The 24001-nt window shown below is 35.9% G+C and overlaps 2 pseudogenes; one reads left to right on the top strand and one right to left on the bottom strand.

Annotated features, from left to right (window-relative positions):
• Window positions 1–1733, top strand: part of LOC137014048 (NACHT, LRR and PYD domains-containing protein 3-like) — a 63259-nt pseudogene extending 61526 nt beyond the window's left edge.
• Window positions 1–24001, bottom strand: part of LOC137006055 (zinc finger protein 721-like) — a 970851-nt pseudogene that overhangs the window by 803587 nt on the left and 143263 nt on the right.

Genomic DNA, 24001 nt, shown 5'->3' with positions numbered 1-24001 from the left:
CCATACCATAAATTCAGCAAGGATGCATTAAATTGATCAAAAGTGACAGTATAGACAATTATAATGTTACAAAACCTTTATATTTCAGAAAAAAAGAATATTTATTTTTCTCAAGAAAACATTCTACTGCAGACAAAAGATTCAAAGATGATCCAAATGAAGCAGCACAGATACTTCTTTACACTAATTAATTAACACTGATTGATCTGTCAACTGAAAACATCAAATGGGTCTAAAATGGTCTTTGGTGGTAGTGGACAAACACTGTCATCCACAGTACAAAATACCATACCCATGTGAACTGAGATCTCAGTACTGACAGTAAATCCACAATAAATGCAGAGAACAGTGTTGCCAGATCTCGTGAGACAAATAAGCAACTACGCCTGTGAAAACAAGCCCAAAACAAGCGACTTTTTCTACGGAGCCCCCCTAGGTTCCGGGAAGTGTGCACGGTTTTACAATCCGTGGTGACGAATTTTAAACTGTGGGTACAGATTGTCAATTTACATCCATGTGGACAGATTGGTAAACTGTGGGAGTTAAACCACCTTTTAACATTATTTAACATTAGAAAACTGATGGGATATCATATATAGACTCATGTACCAAGTACAGTGGCATGAAAAAGTATGTGAACCACTTGCAGAATCTGTGAAAATGTGAATAATTTTAATAAAATAAGTGAGATCATACAAAATGCATGTTATTTTTTATTTAGTACTGTCCTGAGTAAGATATTTTACATAAAAGATGTTTGCGTTTAATTCACGAGACGAAACAATTGCTGAATTTATTAAAATGGCCCCATTCAAAAGTTTGTGAACCATTGAATCTCAATATTGTATGTTAAAAAATAACATGCATTTTGTATGATCTCACTTATTTTATTAAAATTATTCATATTTTCACAGATACTGAATTCACAATTTTTTTATTTATTATTGCAGGGACTGCAGAAGATCCCATTTTTAAATAACTATAACCCAGAAACAGGAGAAATTATTGATGATCTTAGTGTGCAGCAATAAAGTGGCTCCTGCTCTGATAAACAAATGAGTGAGTTACAAAAGACTTAAATAAACTAAACTGGTTTAAAAACCATTCCAGTCAAAACCATTTGAACAGGTGAGGATGAGGCTTGGTCTACAACATTTTTCTTAAGACTCATAACAATTTAGCCTCATATATATGAAGAATAACACCACCATTATCTTTCAAGTTGCTTCAGGTACCAAGGTGCAAATTATACATATTTAACAACATAACAATTTGTCTGAGCTAAACATATGAAATACCTGAAAATATCTTAAATATCCTGAAACATTCAACATGTTTTAGTTCTACATCCAGACATTCTTGATTGCCCTAATAAAAAAGATACAGTAACAGTGCTTACCTTAATTAAAATTCATCTTCACTGTCTTCATCTGCATCTATCTCCCTGCTCTCTGATGCTCCATTCACAGAGTACATGCGACTATTGAAACGCTGGAACATCTCTTGGCTTAGGGCAAAGTCCTTGCAGCATAAGCCTTGTCTTCTCAGTCCATATTTTATGTGGAGTATGCTGCTGAGTTTCTTGTCCCATTCTGTTCCTCAGTTTGGATTTGACCAGGCTCATCTGTGAGAACACTCGTTCTACATCAGCATTGCTCAAAGGCATCACAAGCAATGACAGAGAAAAGAGGGCAAGTGTTTTGAAAGTGTGGTCTCCACTACTGTCTTTGTAATTGAGCACTTCAACCCAAAAGGCCTCTGCCTGGCTGTCCTTCTTGTTTGTCCATGGGAGATATGCAACAGTCTGATACTGTGTTTCAAACTTCAGCATTAAGACTGAGCTTAGCTGTGGTTTAGTTTGTGACATGATGACAGTCGGACTGAACACAGTCATAGATTTCCATATCTGGATGTTAGCTGGGAGTATTTCTCTCAGCCGTGCTCTCCATTCTTGCCTCATCCAATGCCATCATGAAGGTGACCCCATAATTGACTGCACCCACAGGTAACAAAAAAGTGGGGTCTGTTATGTCAATTGCAAGCAGTTGTTCATCTGATGTGGGGATCATTCCAGGTCTCACCACTCTGCTTCTTTTCTTTCGCTGCCTCATCTCCAGACACTCCAACATTTTGAAAGGATTGCCCCTGTCCTGCTGGAACAGCTTGTTGATCCTGTTGAATTCTTGTAGAAAAGGCATTAAAAACAGCAGGATCACTGTACATCTGGTGCAGGATTTCAGCATCATAACATCTCTGGTGGTCTTTGGTTAGCTGAAAGTGAAGCTTCAATTCATCCCACTGATTCAGTATGCGTGAACAGCAATCATGGATGAAAAGCCACCGTGTACCTGACATCTGTACAAGCATCAAAGGGATTTCACCAGAATTGATGAGGCTGTAGATCTTTGCATACTCACGGCGGCAAAGAGCACTGTGGGAAAACCAGTTGTGAGAATGAGAGACCAAGTATTCAAAGTTGCCTGGGAGGGTCTCCACTGCCTTACACACAGCTGTATGGAATGGCACACGCACTTGAGCAGCTGGAGATTTGGGTTTTTCTGGAGAAGGTGAGTGTACAATGAATTCCTCTTCCCTACCATGACACTGCAGCCATCTGTACCTAATCCAATGCACCTTTTGATGTACAGTCCAATACTCTGTAGAAAACAGGTCAGAGTGGAGGCAATAGCCTCTGCTGTTTCACCCTCCAAGTTTATTAAACCCAAAAAGGTGGACACAACTTTGTTCAGTGTCATACTAAAGTAGCGGATTACCACACACAGTTGCTTGACAGATGAAATGTCTGTGGTCTCATCAATAACAAATGAGTAATCAGCACCTCCAATATCCTTCTGAAGTTCTGTGAACATACACGGAGCAATGACATGGTTAATTAATGCTGTGCATTTTGATGTCTTTATCACAAGTTGAGCACATTAACTCCCCAAGGTGATCGATTGATTTAATGTATGTGTGACAAGCTACATAGGTGGCTACCTTCAGCTCAGCTCTCTGTCTTGACTCGTTCTGTCTGGAGACCACGAAAGCAATGTCCGTAAGCTTCATTGAGGAGAACAGTGCTGTTTTTTTTTATGTTTGTCTGAGCTAGCATGTTGTACGAGGTCCGCATGGTGTGCACGTATTTCACAATTACATACTCTGCACAGTGCTTTTGAGTCGTCCCCCATGACGGGTTGAATCCATTCTTTGAGAACAGAGAACAGGCTAGACAAACTCCTACGTTTAAATAACATATAGAAAATATCTGCTTGACAACTTATTATGGAGCTGGGATCAAGCCCAAATAAGCAATTACACTTTAAGCCCAAAAAAATGCGACCCGCGACTACCAATATCTGTAAGCGACTTTACAGAAAAACAAGCCCAAAGTCGTTTATAATAAGCAGACTTGGCAACACTGGCAGAGAAACACAGTTTGAAATATCAACATAAATTAAAGAATGAACACTGTCAGGACAGATAAAAAAAACAATTTTATATTTAAAATCTGGAGTTGGTTCAACTGACGAGTCTTCTAAGAACTGGTTTGCCTTTCCATGGGATAGAGAGCAGCACAGAGCCAGGTCTTACGTCACTGTATACATCTCATATTTCACAGCAAATCTAGCGCCACAGCGCCAAACACAGACACACCAGGCTCATTTGAGATGCATCGGCTTCTCGCAAAGCAATCGGTGCATGACATCAAAGCACCGCGAGAACGATCCCAAAGCACAGGGAGTCGTATGCTCTACAAGAGGACCTGCGGCAGTCCAATGTCACCCACCGAATCGCTCCGCGCTGCTCCGGTGTATCTCGAACAAGCCTTCTATCACCAAACACAGATGTTTCACTACTGTTGATGCTCGCGGCTTTGCGAACCTACACAACTCGCCGTAATTTATATACAGACGGAGATTACAATCGAGCTGTTATTAGCTTGATTAGCTGCTATTTCAAAAATGGCGGTCACAAGTTTCTTGTTGGTCATGGTAACCCCGCCCCCAGCCCCTGATCCAAGTGGTTCTTACTTTTAGCCCAGCAATGTTTTGGTGCTGGTTTTAGGGCCAACAAGACAGAGAAAAGACCAGGGACCAAGGTAAAAAGATAAACAGGACTCTTTCATTCACCAGAGAAAACAAAGATTTGACTGAGAATGTAATGGAAGTTGTTAAAGCAGCTGATATACATTCTTACACTTCCAACGGGGGACTTGTCCCTCTCCCTGACTCAGCTCCATGCACTCCGACTGCAAAGAAAGGGAAAGCTGAACCTACACTGTCCGAGTTGCAAGATAACATCGTGAAAGAAAATGCGGACAGTCTTGCAAGTCTTATAAAGAAAAAATGCAGACAGCATCGAAGCTTTAAAGGTATCATCTGAGTTTTTTTTTCAACGAACTGCAAGACATGAAAACAGAAATAACAACGGTTAAAAAGGCAAGTGATGATCATCAGAAGAAAATAACAGGCCTGGAAGACAGATTGAATGAGATGGAACGTTATTACAGAAGATGGAACCTGAGGCTGTATGGCCTAACAGAGCAGGAAGGAGAAGACGTTAAACAGCGTGTGATTGACATCTGCAAGGCAGTCATTCAAGACCCTGAAGAGAACCTTTGTTGCCAAATTGATGTAAGCCATAGGATCGGACGGAGAGAGGATGGTAAAATTCGGCCGGTGATAACACGATTTACATCTAGATCCACCAAAGAAAAGGTATGGAAATGTGCAAAGAATTCGGAATTCCTCAAAACAAACAATTTAAAGTTCGGAGAAGACTTAACTACAAAGGACAAAGAGACACGCACTAAACTGTGGCCACAGATTGAAGAGGCACGAAAGCAAGGGAAAAAAGCCTTTTTTGTCGGAGCCAAAGCCATCATTGGGGGTAAAGAAATTAGAATGTAATGATGGATCGGACTTGATGTTAAAGGAAGCTGCTTTCATTGAGAAATGTAGTTGTATTCTAAATTACATCTAGTGATGTGCTGTTATAGACTACCTCATGTTTGAAAGTTCAAAAATCAGAGAATTATAAACTCTTGTTTGCTTGTTCAAATTGGTATTTAAAAGGTGTAGAAAATCATTTTGTTTCTTTAATACACCTAAAACTCAGGGTTTTTTTTCTTTTCTTCTGAGTCAACTTTTGTTCTACCTTTCAACTTGTCTTTGTCACTTTATTCACTCAACGTGAGGGGTATACGAGAACAGATTAAGAGGAAAGCTGTATTTTTATTTTGTAAAACTTTGAAGGCAGATTTTTATTTCCTACAAGAAACACACGCTTTACCTTCAGATCTTGATTTTTGGAAAAATCAGTGTGGAGATATTTGGATGGCTTATGGAAACAGTAAATCAGATGGCTTTGCCATATTAAAGGGTTCCTTTCAAGGAAAACTCCTTAAAACTGTAGTTCATGACTCAGGAAGATGGATTATTTTAGTTACTGAATTTATGGGGGATATTTTAATTTTGGGTAATATATATGGTCATAACAATAGTCATAAAAACACACTTCTTTTTGCTGAATTTGAAGAACAGATAAATGCTTTATTGAATTCCTTCATAAATGCTAAGCTAATTTTTGGGGGCGACTGGAACTGCATAAGTGACCCCACCAAAGACTGGCAACCTCAAAGATCCTTAAGAGGCATTTACGGAGAATTTAATAATCTCTGTCTTCATTTGAACTGTTGTGATATATGGAGACTAAAAAATCCAGATCAAATCCAGTTTACTTGGAATAACAAAGATTTATCTAAGAGATCCAGGATTGACTTTTGGCTTATTTCAAATGAGTTACTAGACAGTGTGGAAGAAGCCATAATAGAACCCTCAGTATTTTCTTATCATAATTTGGTTACTTTAGTCTTATGTATTAGGAATCAATCATTAAAATATAAACCAAATTATTGGAAATTAAATAATACACTTTTGAGTGATAAAATCTTTAAAGAAAAAGCCCCCAAAAAAAAAAGATTAATGAAAATTTAATAAAAGCAAAAAAAGAAGGAATATAATGGCAAACATTGGGAATATACCAAATTTCAAATACGTAATATGGCAATCAAAAGGGGAAAAGAATTATCTAAGGAAAAGAGACTGAGACAAGATAGAATACTGAAGGAAATAATTTCTATTTATGGAAAGAATGAGCAATCTCCAGCAGATATCAATATTTTAATTGAATTACAATCTGAATTGGACAATATCTATCAAAATTTAGCATGTTAATGTTAGCACGTTAAAATGTTAGTGTTAATAGTATATATAAACTTAAAATTAATGAACAACTCTCTGACTCCATTTCAGATTTTGTGAAAGAATTTTATAAGAAACTGTACTCTGAATCAGAGCTTATACTTCCTCTCTTATATAAATAATGTGGCACAAGGTATTGATGAAACTCAGAAGGATTTTTGTGATCAAGATATATCCATTGACGAACTCAAAAAGAACATCAGTAAGTTAAAAGATAATAAATCCCCAGGGAATGATGGCCTTACAGGTGAATTTTATACGGTATTTCAAGATTATATTTCTGAATTCTTATTATTGGTTTTTAAGGAGGCTATAGAATCTTGTAGGGTTCCCCCAACTATGTGTCAAGGTTTAATTACATTGTTACCTCAACCCAATACTACTTGACAATTGGAGGCCTATAACCTTAATTAATAATGATGCAAAATTGATGGCTCATATTTTTGCACAAAGAATAAAGTTGTGTTTAGATACAATTATAGATGATAATCAGTCCGGCATTATGGAAGGATGACATATTAGTAATAATATTCAATTAATCTTAGATTTCATTAGGGTGACCAGATGTCCCGAAAAATTCGGGACAGTCCCGAAATCTAAACTGTTGTCCCGAATCTGGCCCTAATTGTCCCGAAAATTATACTAAAGCAAAATCTTGAGAAGTTATTGTCTGATAAACATTAAAAACTGTGTGCAGAGGTTGAGTCGTCCTGCAACCAGCTCCCGCCGGCTCCTCATTGGCTGCAGCATCTTTTTTTAAGTTCTAAAAAAATACCGTAGGCGGCGTGAATTTAGATATGCATGCCCTTTTTGCCTTGATGAAGAGAGCGAAGTTGCTGCAGCCGCAAGGAGGACAGTGATGCACGCGTACACGGAGTGATTGATTGTTCGCAGCGCTGTGTACAAAAAATACTTCACTACACAATTATTTCTTTATTTTTGTTTAAGATTATTAGCGTCAGGCTATACAGAAAGGTCTGATTTATGCACTGTTACTTACAACAATCATTGTCTTTTTTCTTTTGACAATGACATTTGAGTTCATGCTTTTAATGTTTAATGTTGTTTTTTTTGTGGCAGACTAAAGACTAATGACAGACTGTTGATCTTTGAATAAAAATATGTTTGGTTCAGGTTTGAAATTCATTTTATTGTAGGCTATGCAGTCTAATATCATAGAACCCAAACAACCCCCCCCCCCCCCCCCAACCCATGATTTGTGTCAATACTTTAAAAGGGTGATACAAACTTTATATAGTGACTGTACCAGTTCAATTAAACTCCCTTGGGGAACTACTCGTAGATTTAGCATCTCCTGGGGCATAAAACGGAGATCCGGCCCCCTTTCTATTTCTCTTGGTCATGCAAACAATGGCATTCCATTTACATCATAACTCTTTTCAAGGCATCAAAATTAGGGAAAAATAAATTAAATGTTGTCAGCTTGCTGATGATACAGCAATTTTTTTGAAAGATATATCACAAGTTAAAAAAGTTATAGAGTGTCTCAATATATTTTCTGAAGCTTCAGGTTTATCTTCAAATGTTAAAAAACTTACTCTTTTTCCACTTAAAGACAATAGTATTCCGTTAACCGAATTTGAAGGTATTCCAGTTAGGTAAATTGGTAAATTATCTTGGTATCAATATCTGTAAAAATCTGTCAGAAAGAGTGCAATCCAGTTTTCAACCCCGAATGTTGAAAATTAAAAAGAATCTTGATATGTGGCTCATGAGGGATTTATCACTCAAAGGCAGGGTTCTTTTGTCCAAATCGGAGGGGCTATCTCACTTAGTCTGTCCTGCTAAAGTATTAGATGTGTCAAAATCTTTCCTTAAAAAAATGATTCAACTTTATTCAATTTCATATGGAAAAACAAGCCTCACTATTTAAATAAAAACATTTTATGTAATTCTTATAATCAAGGGGGATTGAATGTGCTCGATTTTGCTACTTCTAATACAATTTTCAAGTTGAACTGGATTAAACATTATACTAAGCATAAAGATAAGTTATGGTATATAATTCCAAATTTTATTTTTGAAAAAGTCAGTGGTATAGATTTTCTCCTAAAATGCAACTTTAAGGTTAACAAACTCCCTATACAGTTATCCAATTTTCATAGTCAGGTACTTTTGTGTTGGATTCTTATATACAAACATAATTTTCCCCCCACAAACAGTTAATTTGGAATAATAAAATTATTAAATATAAGAATAAATCAATCTTCTATAACAATTGGTTTAAAAATGGTATCTTAATAGTCTCACAATTGATAAATGACAAGGGTTACTTATTTACATATTCTGAATTTTTACAGACATTCTGTTTTCCAATATCTCCACGAGAATATAGCATCGTATTTGATGCAATACCAACAGGTTTTTGAGACTTCTGCAAGGCATCAGTGAATCTCACAGGCAATCAACATTTAACCCTTAAATGCATGACTGTTTTGCCAATCATTCTTACATATTCGTGTCTTTATCGACCCGGATCTATATCTAACCTGGAAGGATCTCTACCTGTCGTGATAATATAAAACTCCTCTGATATTAGAGTAACAATTACAGAAGAATAAAATAAATCATATTTTGTTATCTTTTGGAGCTTGAAAGGGCTCATTTTGAGCAGATGTTTTATGCCATCATCACTGTCCTTGTCAGAGCTCATTTCCCAGTAAATTCAGCAAATAATTTATGTTTGTGGTCGTGAATATGAGCCCATTCGCGATCTCAAACCTATTCTCAAAACTATATAATTTTCAACATCTTCAAAATCAATATTTCGATCGCTAACAGCTTCACCAGATTCATCCTGTAACAGTTACAGTCATATTTGATTGCGCTCAGTACTTGCTCTCCAGTAAATCACTGAGCCATTTCATGTTTTTCTTATTATTTCATTTTCTGTCTGAATGAGTCGTCACTTCAGCATTGTGTATCAGACATTGCCACCTTGTGGAATAAAGGTGAATTGCACTTATTCCGTCATCTAAGATTAAATTATTGTTGTGCAGAAAAAATATACGTACACTCATACACACCTCAGGTCGTTTGCGAAAAATACAAAAATATACATTCTTTTATAATTTTATGATTTTTTTCATGTTATATTCTTTATAATGAATTGATTGAGGAATACCAAGAAGGTTGATGTCTAACTTTAAAAAATGAATGAGGAGGAGTTTAGTGAATGACGTCCAGGGTCACTAAAGACCCAAGGTATGCATTTAAGGGTTAAAAAGAGGTCTTGTTGGACGGTGTTGATATTAAAGTCAGAAAATGTAATAATACATTTTTCAGACATTTGATTCATTGTCCTGCAACATTTCGACATAAATTCTTTTGGAATGACCATTTTAAGAATATTAATTGGAGATTGATTTGGATTTATGACAACAAATACTGTATCAATAATAAAGTTAATGAAATATACTTTAAAATAATACATACAATTTATCCAACAAACCATTTCTTAAAAAGATATAAAAATGATCTTTGTGAATCTTGTATATTCTGTAAAATGGATACTGAAACTATTTTACATCTTTTTTTTGATTGTATGTATGTTAAATTCTTTTGGATTGATGTGGAATATTTATTTAATATGTTAAGTGGAACCCAAATTAATATAGAGAAAAGAGATAAATTGGTACTCAACTACAAGTACTGTTACATTGCTGAAATAATACTCAATTACAAGTAAAAGTACCGGTGTAAAAAAAGTACTCGAGTAAAAGTACAAATTACTCTTCTCGAAAACTACTCAAAGTACTAAAATTGCTAGTTACTTTTCAGCCGGCGATATTAAATGAATTATCAAACAATATTCAATCAATCAGTAGAAAATGCTGCTTTCAACAAAGCACTTTCACCTTATTCATGAAGTACATGAATTAGTGGTCACAATACTGGAATTTCTAACTTCAATACAATACAAATGATCAATATTCAGTAATATTTTAAATACCAATAACACTGATCAATTACCATTACAGTAATCTCACTTAAATATTTGCTCACTCTGTGTATTCGTGCCTTTACAATAGGTTAACTCTGTTGCAATAACTTAGATGCAGCACAAGAAAGCTTGATTTCAAACTGAATTCAATTTACAAAAAAGACAAGTAAACAGACAGTAATAAAATAAGAACAAATAAAACAAATTAACTAAATTCTGTTGAGGTACATGAAATATAACAACACTGAATTTTTATATGCTCTGTATCTTGAAGGGTTAATTTCACCCAAAAATGAAAATTCTGTCATTAATTACTCACTCTCATGTTGTTTCAAACTCATAAGACCTTCGTTCATCTTCAGAACACAAATTCAGATCTTTTTGATGAAATCTGAACGCTTTCTGACCCTCCATAGACTGCAACGTTATTACCTTTTTATGGCCCACAGAGGTAGTAAAGACATAGTTAAAACAATCATGTGACAACAGTGGTTCAACCCTAATGTTATGAAGCGACCGGAATACTTTTTGTGCACAAAATAAACAAAAAAACCCACTTTATACAACAATTTCTTCTCTTCCATGTCAGTCTCTGACACTGTTGGTGTAGTAAACACAGTCGGCTCATTATTGGCTGGATTCTGCGTCAGCATCACATGACGACAGAGAGTGACACAGAGAGAGGAAATTGTTTAATAAAGTCATTATTTTTGTAAGGTTACGGTTGAACCACTTTAGTCACATGGGCTATTTTAACAATGTCTTTACTATCTTTCTGGGCCTTCAAAAGTTGCAATTATGTTGCCGTCTGGGGTCAGAAAGCTTTTGGATTTTATCAAAAATTTCTTCATTTTTGATGAACGAAGGTCTTACAGGTCAATAACATGAGGATGAGTAATTAATGACAGAAATTTATTTTCTTTTTTTTTTTTTTTTTTTTTTTGGTTGAACTAACCCTTTCAGAGCCATATAATATGTTGTTTATTTAGATAAAAAGAACATCAGAATGGTTTGACCTGTAATGTCTGTATGTGGTGATGCAGTAAGACTATATATATGTCTTATATGTAAAAATCATACAAATGCCCCATTCTGAAACATACATCTACACTATTAAGAAATTAAAGATCCACCTTTGTTTGCTGAGACTTTGTGGTGCATTTAACTTATAGCCAATTAGATTTCCTGTAGCATTTTTATCGGTCAGGCATGGAAGTCTATTCTGATTGTTTGATAACGTTTGGCAACGTTTAATTTAAGAGCACAGAGAGATTCACGACTGCACACCACACAGAGCGTGCACTCATAAGAGGAGAGGCAGTTCACTTGCATATTTGAGAGCTCACGTCGTTTTCTGCCATTATATGAATGTGCTCTCGCGTTACAATAATGCACTCTCCACAAACCTGCGGGCATGATTAAAATTATGCGCAATAGAGTGCCTCAGAGATAACGCATTTTCGTTTTAGGACTTCCGGTTCCAATGCCGTAAAGTCTATTGGTTTTTTGAATGGGTTTTTGCTAAATGGCCTGAAATATGGTCTGTGGTTAACAAAACCTCAAAATATTTTCACGTTTTGATCTATGACATAAAACACACCAGTTATAACCCACTTGTGATTTTTTAAACTTTTACTGTGTCTTAAAATCGGCGGTTGTTAACAAAGTGCTAAAAGGGACTACTTCCTTTGGTGGGGACTTTAGATGTCATCATTAAAAACGGGACATTTGGACAGCATTTCTCATGAAAAAGTGGATAAGTATTCATACACAGCACAGATCATAATCAGCGAGCATGTTTATAAATAAAGTTGTTTTTTTAAATACAGTTTAAGGAAGTTTGGTGGTGACGTTGATCCGCGACCGTGGTGTTTATAGCCTACTGTTAGCCTTTTATATCTGACGACTTTATTTAGGCTTCAAAATCTATAAATGTTGTGTTAACTTGTAAAGATTATCTTGATAGACAAAACGTGTAAATGTCATAACCCTTTGTTAAACATAGAGCTTATTTTCTGCGATTTTCCAAAAGTCTATGGGAAAAATGCATAGGCTTTCAACCGAGGGAACCTGGGCGCCGCTAACTTCTGGGTTGGCCTACAAAAACACGTCATCCCTGAGGTACTCTATACCTGCAATCCTGTGCTGTACTGAATCGATTGACAGCAGGAGGAGGCGGGTGCGTGTCGAACTCGCTGTCGGGGGGGTTAGAGCGGGCCGCTGGTAAAATATCAGGGTTTTCATTGGTCCGTTTACGATCGGATAACTTTATTGGCTACTGATATGCTGGTCAAAGGTTTCAATATTAATTCAAATTGTAGGCGTACTCGGTAACGAAATGTGATTTTACAAGTAGCGAAGTAGATTACTTAGCTTAATTTTTATTTAAGTACAAGTAAAATTACAGATTAAAAAATGTACTCAAAAAAGTACAAAAACTCTGAAAAATTTAATAAATTTAAACTTAATTACAGTAACGTGAGTTCCACCTCTGATTTTTTTATTATGACAAAAGAGGTATAGATAAGAGTCATGCGTTTATGTTAAATCTTATAATATTACTTGGTAAATTTCAGATAGGCCTACACAAGTGTAAATGGTCTGAAAGGATACCCAATATCTCCCATTTCAAGGCTGACATAAAGATTTATTTATGTCTTCTTTAATTTAAATATACTTCTTTAATTTAAATATACATGTATACCCTTTTTTTCTTTTTCCTCTAATTTCTGGAAATATTTTTTTCTAATATTTTTGATATGAATGGTACTGTTCGCAATATATAATAACTAAGGTAACAGTGTTATTGATTCATGATGATATGAAACTCTTCAAAGCATTATTTGTGAAACATTTATATCTGTTGAATATATGTGAAATTTGTACAAAAAAAAATGTTTTGTTCATTCTACAATTGATTACCATTTGCTCAGGACTTGATCAACCAAATGGTACATAAACAATATACCAGTTGACTTTCTTCTTCTCTATGATAATTAAGCCATTCTGGGGATGAGCTCAATCTAAAATATACTTTGGAGTGGAATCTGGGTCGAGGCAGCCTACAATTTCTTATACTATGGACCAAAGCAAGCAAACTTTGAAAAAAAAAAAAAAAAAATGAGGATCAATATCGTGTGGCGTTTCTGAGACGGCGAGTGCTTTGCAACAAACTTTGACTTGACAGAGATGCCGCTCTTGCACCTTATTAGACAAGGTAAGCAAATGTAGGCTACATAAGACTAATCAATGTTATATAGATTATAACACAATGAAATGTTAACTTTATTAGTTAATAAAGATAAGTTATATCATTATAAAGTTATAAAGGATTACTGTCAATCTACGGCATCTTTTAATTGAAATTTGTGTCAGGTTTGCACATGACAACACAAAAAACCAAACGGGACTTCATACCTTTATAATGAAATAGTGATCGCGAAATGAATCCAATCCGTTGCACTTGGGTAATTGGCCATTGAAAAAAAAAAACAGTACTTTTTGTCCACAAAAGCATTAAATCCATGAAATATTAATATATTATCCATTGTTTGCATCACATTTCTTCTGAATGATCTGCTCTTCATCACTTTTCTTTAAGAAATCATGCAATCTGAGCAGCGTTTATGTTGTAAAACTGTATATGATCATATATCTCACAAAAAAATGAGCCCACGTCCAAAATGCAGCAGTTTTAGTTATAATATCCAAGCAGTGCTGTCGGAGTTTGTGGTGTCTTGAGAGGCATATTCTCCTAGTCATAGTAAATCTCACAAACAAAACTTTTAGCCAATGCCATGACGATCCTTTCCATCTGCATGCATGCACATCTACATAGACGCACATCTGTCTCGGCGCAGCATATCATTTTATAATTGTATAAAATAATCCTGAAAAAAACACAAACACGGCAGAGATGCCAAATTCAGTGGCTGGAATTAGCTGAGGTAAAGTGAGTGATGGCTAATAAACGTAACATAAACGTAAAGGTAACATGACGGCTCACAGACAGCAGCAGCATCTACCTGTCACTCAAGTGACCACGCCCTTAATTATGCAGAACTTTAAGGCTTAATATAATTTAAACGGATAAGTTATAAAAAAATTCACCCCCCTCAGAGTTGTCATGAAGGGCAAAATTAGCAGTATAGACTAAAACCACAATTTGAACCAACTTGTAAACATGTTTTTTTCTGCTGTAAAATTGGCTATTTTGAGATTCTGCTCTCTTTTGGAGTCTGTACCTAGCGGCCAGTCAATGAACCGTAGTTTAACTCACTTCCGTATTGGCCTCAAGAGAAACTGGGGGAGGCTGCCGCTTGAGGACAACCCCTATGGTGTCATAACTTCAATATTATTTGAAATTGTAAAAATCATTATTTAATTATTAAAACTAATTCATTGTTTAAATAGCTTAGACTTTTTGTGGTTCACTATATTAGTATAAGTATTAAGTGTGTGTTTTAGTATTATTTGTGTACTTATTTTGTTTTTAAAAATATATGTTTTTTAATAAATTTTTTCTCCATTTGAGTTATTATTCCTATTGGGACTTTTATTTTGAAGTGGTTCCTCTGGAGATCGGAGGATGAAAAGATAATGGACACAGACAGATGACGATTCATGATCAAAATCACGAGTTTTAAAAATGAGTAACAGTTACAAAAATGAGTACAGTTACACACTGTAAAAGTGTGTAACAGTGTATAACTTCATTAAAAGCACACCTGTTTTGATCCTCCATTTTAATCTGGAGCGTTTCTTCACAGCAGCTGCTCTTGGTAACAGACCTGAGAGTCGATCACCAAACTGATGGAGGCTTTAAGATTCACAACTACAGATGAGATTCAGTGAGAGACCAGAAGATCCTAAATCAAGTTCAGATCTGAGATAAATCCTACATGAACTCGTCAGATTCTGGGATAGATCCAGACCAGGGCAAAGCATGCTGGGAACTGCCCAGTTTCAGTTCGTTCAACACAAATGATGAAGTGAACTTCAGTTTGACGTGTTTAAGTGGATTTACTCCATTAAATCAGGACAGAATGTGCAGTAATTGTGTGCTTTAACTAATTTTAATGAAGTTCATTTAACAAGCAGCAGAAATCATGTTTACAGTGTAGACAGATTGATGATTCCTGATTGTGATGTGTTTTATCTCCATCAGATTCCATTCGGCTCACTCTGGATCTGAACACAGTGAATAAATACCTCCGTCTGTCTGAGAACAACACAGTGATTACTGACACACTTCAGCCGTATCCTGATCATCCAGACAGATTTGATGGAGATAATCGTCAGGTGTTGTGTAGAGAGAGTGTGTGTGATCAACGCTGTTACTGGGAGATTGAGTGGAGTGGATTTGAAGTGTTTATATCAGTGTCATATAAGAGCATCAGCAGGAAGGGACGGAGTCATGAGTGTTGGTTTGGACGTAATGATCAATCCTGGTGTTTGACCTGCTCTCCTGACAGTTACTCATTCAGACACAATAACACAGTGACTGATCTCCCTGTAAAGCCCATCATCAGCAGGAAAACAGAAGTGAATAAGAAGAATCACTATAGAATAGGAGTGTATGTGGATCACAGTGCAGGAATTCTGTCCTTCTACAGCATCTCTGGAGACACAATGATCCTCATCCACACAGTCCAGACCACATTCACTCAACCGCTCTATCCTGGGTTTACTGTTTATCCTGGTTCATCAGTGAAACTGTGATGATGAATCAGAACAGAAAGATTCTACTCATAATGCTTTGAGCTGATGATGAATCAGATGTTATAGAGTCCCTTCATTACATTAATACTGAAATATCATGACTAGGGCTGTCACGATATTGGATTGTTCACACCACAGTTATTGTGGCCAAAAAATATCACGGTATCTATATATTTCGCGATATATCGCGGGGGGGTATATATTTTTAATGTCCCTTAAATATGAAACTAAACTGAACTGCCAGTTGGTGGCAGCAAGTCACTGTCTTAATGAGTGAGTGAGTCAAACGAGTTGTTCAAATGACTGATTCATGACCTCATTGAGGAACGAAGCTCAGATTTATTCGTTCTAAATACGGATTCAGTCAGTATAACAAAAACATTTCTGTTGCATGGGGCTTTGTTCTGCTGTTCATAATTTTGAAATTTTCGTTGGCGAAATAAAGGGAAAAAAAACAATATTAACAATACTGTGTCTAAAATGTAACTCACATTGTTCATTTAACAGTAAGTTGATGGAACATTGCATCTGTGCTGATTTGGGGAAAACGGCACTTTTGCTCGTGTGATATTGTAAAACAACTACATCTTATAATGATATAATGACAAAAAATTGTCGGGGGAAAAAAATGCCTGTGTATCTTGAATTATGAGGGCAAATAACTGCATGCATAACTACATCACCCTGAGTAAGACGAATAAAGAAAACGTGGTACTTAAAATAATCACCCTTTATTTAAATACGTGAACACAGAAAATCGCTGTTAACAGGTAAATATAACATTTCCCATTCCATGACTAGTAAAATAATCGCAACTTACTCTGTAAAATGGCGTAATCGGCAGGGTGATGGACACGGAGGTGGATATAAAGGTTGTTGGTGTTGCCACCCTTCGTACTGACTGTAGCTAGGCAAATCCTGTGGATTGGGCTGTCTAAGGAGCCGAAAAACTCCCATACTGTCGAGCTTATTTATGTTTTTCGGGTGTGTAAACAGAGCCTCTCACTCTCCCGCTCGGAACAGCTGTGCACTGCGTCTTCTTCTTGTTTGACAGGCATCAGCGTTAAGGTGCCATACTGCCACCTGAGAGCTCAACCAGGTACTGGCGATGGAGTATTTACATGTCATGATATCATAAGCGTCCTATTCATTTTAAATATCATGGTTATCGCCAATACCGGTATAATCGTCACACCCTAAATTAACACGATATCGATATTTCATGCTTTGAATATCACGGTTATCATCAATACCGGTATATTGCGACACCCCTAATAATGACACAATAAATTGATGAAGAACATGTGACTGTCATCAGTCATGTGATCATCCTATAGTGTTTGTGCTCCAATCATTAATCATATATGAATTGATGATGAATGTGTGAAATGTCTGAATGCTGTATGAAACATCAGCTGCGTGTGAAATATGATCATTCTGACATCATCAAATATGACATTCATCATCTCACTTCATTAAATATATTTACTGTTGAATTATTATGGATCAAAAATCAGTTATTTTATTCACTAAATCATGTGTAAAATGTGCAGACTTTGCTGAAGTGATTTGAAAAGGTATTAACTGAGATATAATGCAAATAGTACTGTAGCTGAAGTATGTAGTATGGAGGACCAAATGACTCAAAATCACATGATAAAATAAATGTTGAAATATTGTAATAAATGTTGAACTCACTTTTCATGTATATTGTGTCATGTGGTGTCGTTATGAGGAGCAGGAGTGACACTTAAAGATTAAGATCCACTAACCCACTGAAAAATAACATCAACAATCAATTTATCAGTTTAATCATTCAAACATTAATAGACATTTTTACACGTATGAATAAATACACAAATTTAAAACTGTTTATTTGATTCATGTTTTAAAACATAGATTAATAGAACAATAAAAAGTACATTAATAAATCATTTTAAATCTCTTTTTAAAAAGCATTTACCAATTGCTTTTCTTTATCCATTTGTCAATCGAGTTAAAAATGCCATTGGTCAGGACACACGTGGAGCAACCAATCAACTTTCACCTCAGTGTGAAGAGCCAATCCTCTGTCACTGTAAATGTAACACACGCTGTCATTGGACAGTGAGAACAACTATTCATTCATTAAATATGAAAGTTGAGACACTCTGACTGAAAGAGTCTCAAACCGTCTACTTCTCTGTTATATAGTATATTTATAGTATATACTATATAGTATATTTTTCATAACATAATTAAAATGAAACAAAATTCAAATGCTTAAACAGATCAAATAATAAATCAAAGTTTCAAAACAGCTGCTCAAATGATAAATCAAATACAATTTCATTTCCTCATTTGGGGAAGCATGAACTGGATCAATAAACAAATTAAAACTCATTTGTATATTCAATTTTCATTATCAATCCAGTTTAAGAGGCAATGCCTTCATAACTGGTGTGAACTGGCTTCTCATCTTTCTCTTGAAAATATCCCATAGATTCAGGGGTCAGGCATGTTAGCTGGCCAATAAAACACAGTAATATCATGGTCAGCAAACCACTTGGAAGTGGTTTTTGCACTGTGGGCAGGTGCTAAAGTCCTGCTGGAAAAGGAAATCAGCATCTCCATAAAGCTTGTCAGCAGATGGAAGCATAAAGTGCTCCAAAATCTCCTGGAAGATGGCTGCATTGACTTTGCACTTGATAAAACACAATGGACCAACACCAGCAGACGTCATGGCCCCCCAAATCATTACTAACTTCAGAAACTTCCCTCTAGACTTCAAGCAGCTTGGATTCTGTGCCTCTCCAGTCTTCCTTCAGACTCTGGGACCCTGATTTCAACATGAAATGCAAAATTTACTTTTATCTGAAAAGAGGACTTTCGACCACTGTTCACTGTCCAATTCTTTTTCTCCTTAGCCCAGGTAAGATGCTTCTGATGTTGTTTCAGTTTCAGAAGTGGTTTGGTAGTCCTTTTCCTGAAGATGTCTGAGTGTGGTGACTCTTGATGCGCTGACTCCGGCTTCATTTGACTCATTGTGAAGCTCTCCCAAGTGTTTGAATCGGCTTTACTTGACAGTATTCTCAAGCTTGTGGTCATCCCTGTTGCTTGTGCACCTTTACCTACCCAATTTCTTCCTTATTGTCAACTTTGCATTTAATATGCTTTGATACATCACTCTGTAAACAGCCACCACATTCAGCAATGACCATCTGTGACTTACTCTCTTTGTGGAGGCTGTCAATGATTGTTTCCTGGACCATTGCCAAGTCAGCAGTCTTCCCCATTAGTGTGGTTTCAAAGAACAAGAGATACCCGGAATTTATACTGTTGGGATGGTCATTTAATGAAACTCAAATGTAAATATTCTAATATTTTGAGATACTGGATTTTGGACTTTCATTAGCTGTACGCCCTAATCAACAAATTAAAAAACAACAAAAAAAAACATTTTGAAATGTTTTACTTTACATGTAAGGAATCTAGTATAAATGAAAGTTTCATTTTTTAAAATAATTTACAATAAAAAAATGAACTTTTTCACGATATTTTAATTATATGACCAGCACCTGTACAAATGATTCTCTATATAACAGCATACAGTTTATTTATTGATTGATTTTTGTTACAGACTTGCTGAAGGTCAAAGCACACTCAGCCTTCTGGACATGATGAAAATTCATCACAGCGTTCTGTAGATCAGAGAAGCCTCTAAAAGCCACAGACTTGATCTCCTTGTTCCAAGCCGAGCTGTCCCGATATTTGAAATCATCCCAAACAATCCCACCCCTCTCTTCATTGCGCCACCTCTAAAACTTACTCTCATATCCTAACCACTCTGCTCTGAGTCGGTCTCGAACCCCAGCCCAATTGCTGCTGGCATGCGAGGCGAGTGCACTGGCAATGACGCTAAACACCTCTTTCTCTAGCGTTCATCAGTGCTCCGTGGTTTACCTGCAGAACTTTCACTATCTGGCCTCTGTTACACATGCAATGCGAGTGGGTGTCCGCTTATCACAGCTGATGCACAACAAAATAATGCTTCATGAAAAATAAAGCGTAGATGATGTATGAATGACAAGGAAGCACAAAAAATGAACATACAGAACACAAGAGTTCATTGTTAGTCACAAACGGGCCCATTCTTCATATGTTGATAAGACGGTTAGCTGGATTTGATTGATGATGATTTGGCATGATCTTGGATTGTTTAATTCTTCTACATTCATCCTGGACTTGCTGTCATACTTGCTGTCAAACATCAGTGTATTAGTCAAATATAGCATTTATTTCACTTCAGCTGTGATAAAGAATGCAAATGCGTGAGCATCACTACGAGATGCAGAAAGTGCCTGTTCCCTTTCAGTCAGTCACTTTGATGTTACGTCAGAGACTGACGAAATGGGGTCTCGCCAGTTGTTTTTCATTCTTTAATAAGTGATTAATACATGCAATAAAGGCATTACAATATCAGTTGTCTGTCATTCTTTAATGGTTAATATATGCTTTAATAAAGATGTTACAATACTGGCTGTCTTTCATTATTCAGTGGTTAATATGCTATTGGGCTCTTTTTCTTTCTACATTCTTTTGATATGATCACATCTTTCACATGATCAAATGTTTCTTCCTCCAAGGTATCTCTTTATGATAGCTGTATCCAGGGGCGTAGCAACCGGGGGGGACGGGGGGGAAACATCCCCCGCACTTTTAGAAACAGGTGATTCTGACCCCTGCTATTTTTTATTTTTTTGGATCCAGCATGGATATTTCCGGCACCGGCAGTGTTCTCTGATTTGTTACTTAGATTTGAGTGAACTAACATTCAGCCAATCACAGAGCGAATCATCTCTTGGGCGCGTCTGCTATGAGCTTCAAATCTCTTGTTGCTGTTGTGAGTTTTCGCTAGTTCATTCACTTTGCTATTAGGCCGTCTGGGATAAAATGCACCCCAGAAAAAAGCAAAGGACGATTACATCCTTTTTTCAAACACACACTGTAAGTATGTTACAGTATGTCGCGATGACACCTCACGCGATAAAGTTTTCATGTTATGATTTAAACTAACTGTTACTGTAACATCAAAAGACAACAGAACCCGTATGGACCTCGTCACGTCGCGCCGGATTCAGTGTGTTAAATGCTCTCCTACTTGTCGTTTTGTATAAAAGCGTCTGCTAAATGAGACGTAACAAATTATTGGTTTCTTCTGTCTTTTGTTGCCAACGTGCTGCTCGCGGAGTAGAATTATCCTTTCACAATAAATCAAAATTGTTTTGCACCGAATATCTTAAAATACTTTATCAAATTTAAAATATATATATTTTTATACTTTATGTAAATATTCTACTTTATGTCCTAACTGGGGCACAAGCTCACACCGGTGCGCAACGTTTTGCTACGTTTTCCGGGTTGAACGACATGTTTCCTGGAAACGGTGTGCAACGGGTTTGAGATGCGTTTTCTCTTGTTTGGTGGGCGTGTCAGAAATGTCAGCCCAATCAGCGGCAACCTGTATATAAACCACGCGGTATTAAAGAGACAGCTCGCACACTGGGTATTAATGTAACATAAAAATACTTTACTTATATATTTTGCTGTTCTATTGTGAAGGTACACTTTAATAAACTTTTCTATACTCCTCTGATTATATAATGGTAAATATTACAATATCAAAGCACAACAACAGTGATCAGCATTAATGATAAGCCTATTAAACAATAAAATAATATAGATCATAACAGTCTTGGAGGTAAGAAGTGGATTATCCTTCACCTGAAATGTTTGTCTTTTCATCCTGAAATGCAAGGCAAGTGTTTTATCAAAATAATTAGAAGATCCCAACAAATCCCTTCACTAGATTGGGATGTTCTCTTTTATTCTGGACGGCAAGGGCAGTGGCTGTAACATCGAGGGTACTTTGCAATATTAAACATGTATTTATATCGACTTCATCAGGCTCCGAAAATTCTTCAAAAAGAACACAAAGATTGGCCTTCTCAGATGCCATAGTTGCAACGCTTGCGTCTTCACAACAGGGAGTTCAACGCGCCACCGTTTCCGTTTAAAAAACGTTTTGCAACGTTTCGTCGGGGCAGAACGCAGCCCTGGTCTGTAGGAAAGGCAGGCTGTGACGTCACTGACAGAGAGAGGGGACAGTTGCTCAACCTCTCCAGAATGTGTACAGGTGCGATTCGTATAAAAAGAGCAGATTGACTATTTTAAGGCAGTGTTTTCTTAATTGGAACTGCTTGCCAAAATTTTAAGCAATTACACATCAATTTAATTCCTTAAAACAAAAGATCAACCATCAATCACCTTTATTTAGTGCTTTTAATAATACAGATTGTGTCAAAGCACTGAACAGTATCAAATAGGAGAATAGAGTAATTTATAATGACAAGATTAAACACTGAATTTCCAGTTTAAGGCATTTTATTATTGAATGCAGAGACGTCATTGTCTAGGTCAGCTCAGTTTAAATAGGATCTGTGTAATCAAATCAACGATAATCGCTAGAAAAAAAAGATAACATTTTCTATTTTATGTTCAAACTGTTAAATAAAATTAGTTTTATGTATAAAGGCTATGTGTTCCAATAGTGTTAACTACTGTATTAATTAATGTATAATTATAATTATATTAATTAATGTATATTAATGTATAATTCAGTTTGGAAGTTTTGATTAAAAATCTCACTTCGATCTTGAAAATATTAAAAACTTGTAAATACATTGATTTAGGTTCTATTGATATATTTTCATAAAATGTATGCTGTATAAAATTACTGTAGATGTAATCTGTATACTCATTTAACACAACTATTAAGAAGTAAGAAAAGTTATTGTTCAAATGTAGTGTAACTGAAATATTTTAAATATCATAAAATATCTTTATCTAAATAAAGTATAGATGGTCTCACATTGGTCTCAAAGTCCTGCAGTATATTTTTAAATTTTGAGGATGATTTCACAAAAATACGTTCCTGTAAGCTATCACGGCATGTTCCCAAAATTGCCACTAGGGTGCTGTAAAATGCCAATCGGTATTTTATTTAGAATTTATTATTATGAATATCAGCTTTGGGTCACATCACCATACAGCTGTCCCCCCCACTTTTAAAATGGCTGCTACGCTCATAAACAGCTATTTTTTTTTCAAATCACAGTTGTGTTGTCATTATTATTACTTATAAATCACTTATTTCAATAAATGTTTTTTCTTCCTAAATCTCAGTTGTGTTGTCATTATTATTCTTTATAAGCAGAAGAGGTACATGTAGCCTAAAAAAAGTTGCATTCCCTAACGAAGCAGGGTGTGGCTCATATCAACATATATATATATATATATATATAATTTTTTTTTTTTTCTCAGATTCAACAGGCCACAAAGAAATGCTACTCATGTTGTGTTTACAAACACAATTAGTACAGCATGCATAAAAAGCAAATCACTTAAATTTTTAGGACTGTATGAATTTATCATTTGTGCAATTTCATATTACTGAATGACAACATACACACTTAAACATGTGTATTGCATTGTATTAAATATTAAAAGTACAATCTTCAAGGAACAGACAAATCTGAAGACCTGAGCACTAAAGCACATGTAACAGAAAAATATAAAGGTCATTTTGAAAAGTCAAAGGCTGAGAGAGGACTTAGCCATGCAGGAGAAGAGGCGCTCATCCACAGCAATGTAGTAGTCATGGATACCACTCTTCGAAGTACTAACTGCCAAGATGTAGGGCTGTGTTGTCTGTTTTAATCCAAGGAATTCTTCAAAACTGCAACAAGACTGAAAACAGAAAAAACATTCACATTTAGATTAACCCTTATAGGGTCTTTGGGGTCTGCACAGACCCCAAACGACGTTTGCTCAAATAAAAAAAAATATTCTCTTTGTCCAAATGACATGAAACTTTGTACCGTTGTTAACACTTTCTAGATCTACAAAGAAAAAAAAAATCGGAGTGATATCTTGTTTTTATGTTAGTGTAAAAAAAAGGGTCACACTCAGGGTCTTCGGGGTCTCCACAGACCCCAGGCAATAAAATTTAATT

Source organism: Chanodichthys erythropterus, chromosome 3, assembly GCF_024489055.1.
Source record: "Chanodichthys erythropterus isolate Z2021 chromosome 3, ASM2448905v1, whole genome shotgun sequence".
NCBI lineage: Eukaryota > Metazoa > Chordata > Actinopteri > Cypriniformes > Xenocyprididae > Chanodichthys > Chanodichthys erythropterus.
The sequence above is the reverse complement of the archived record's forward strand: the minus strand, read 5'-3'. Positions and strand labels throughout refer to the sequence as shown.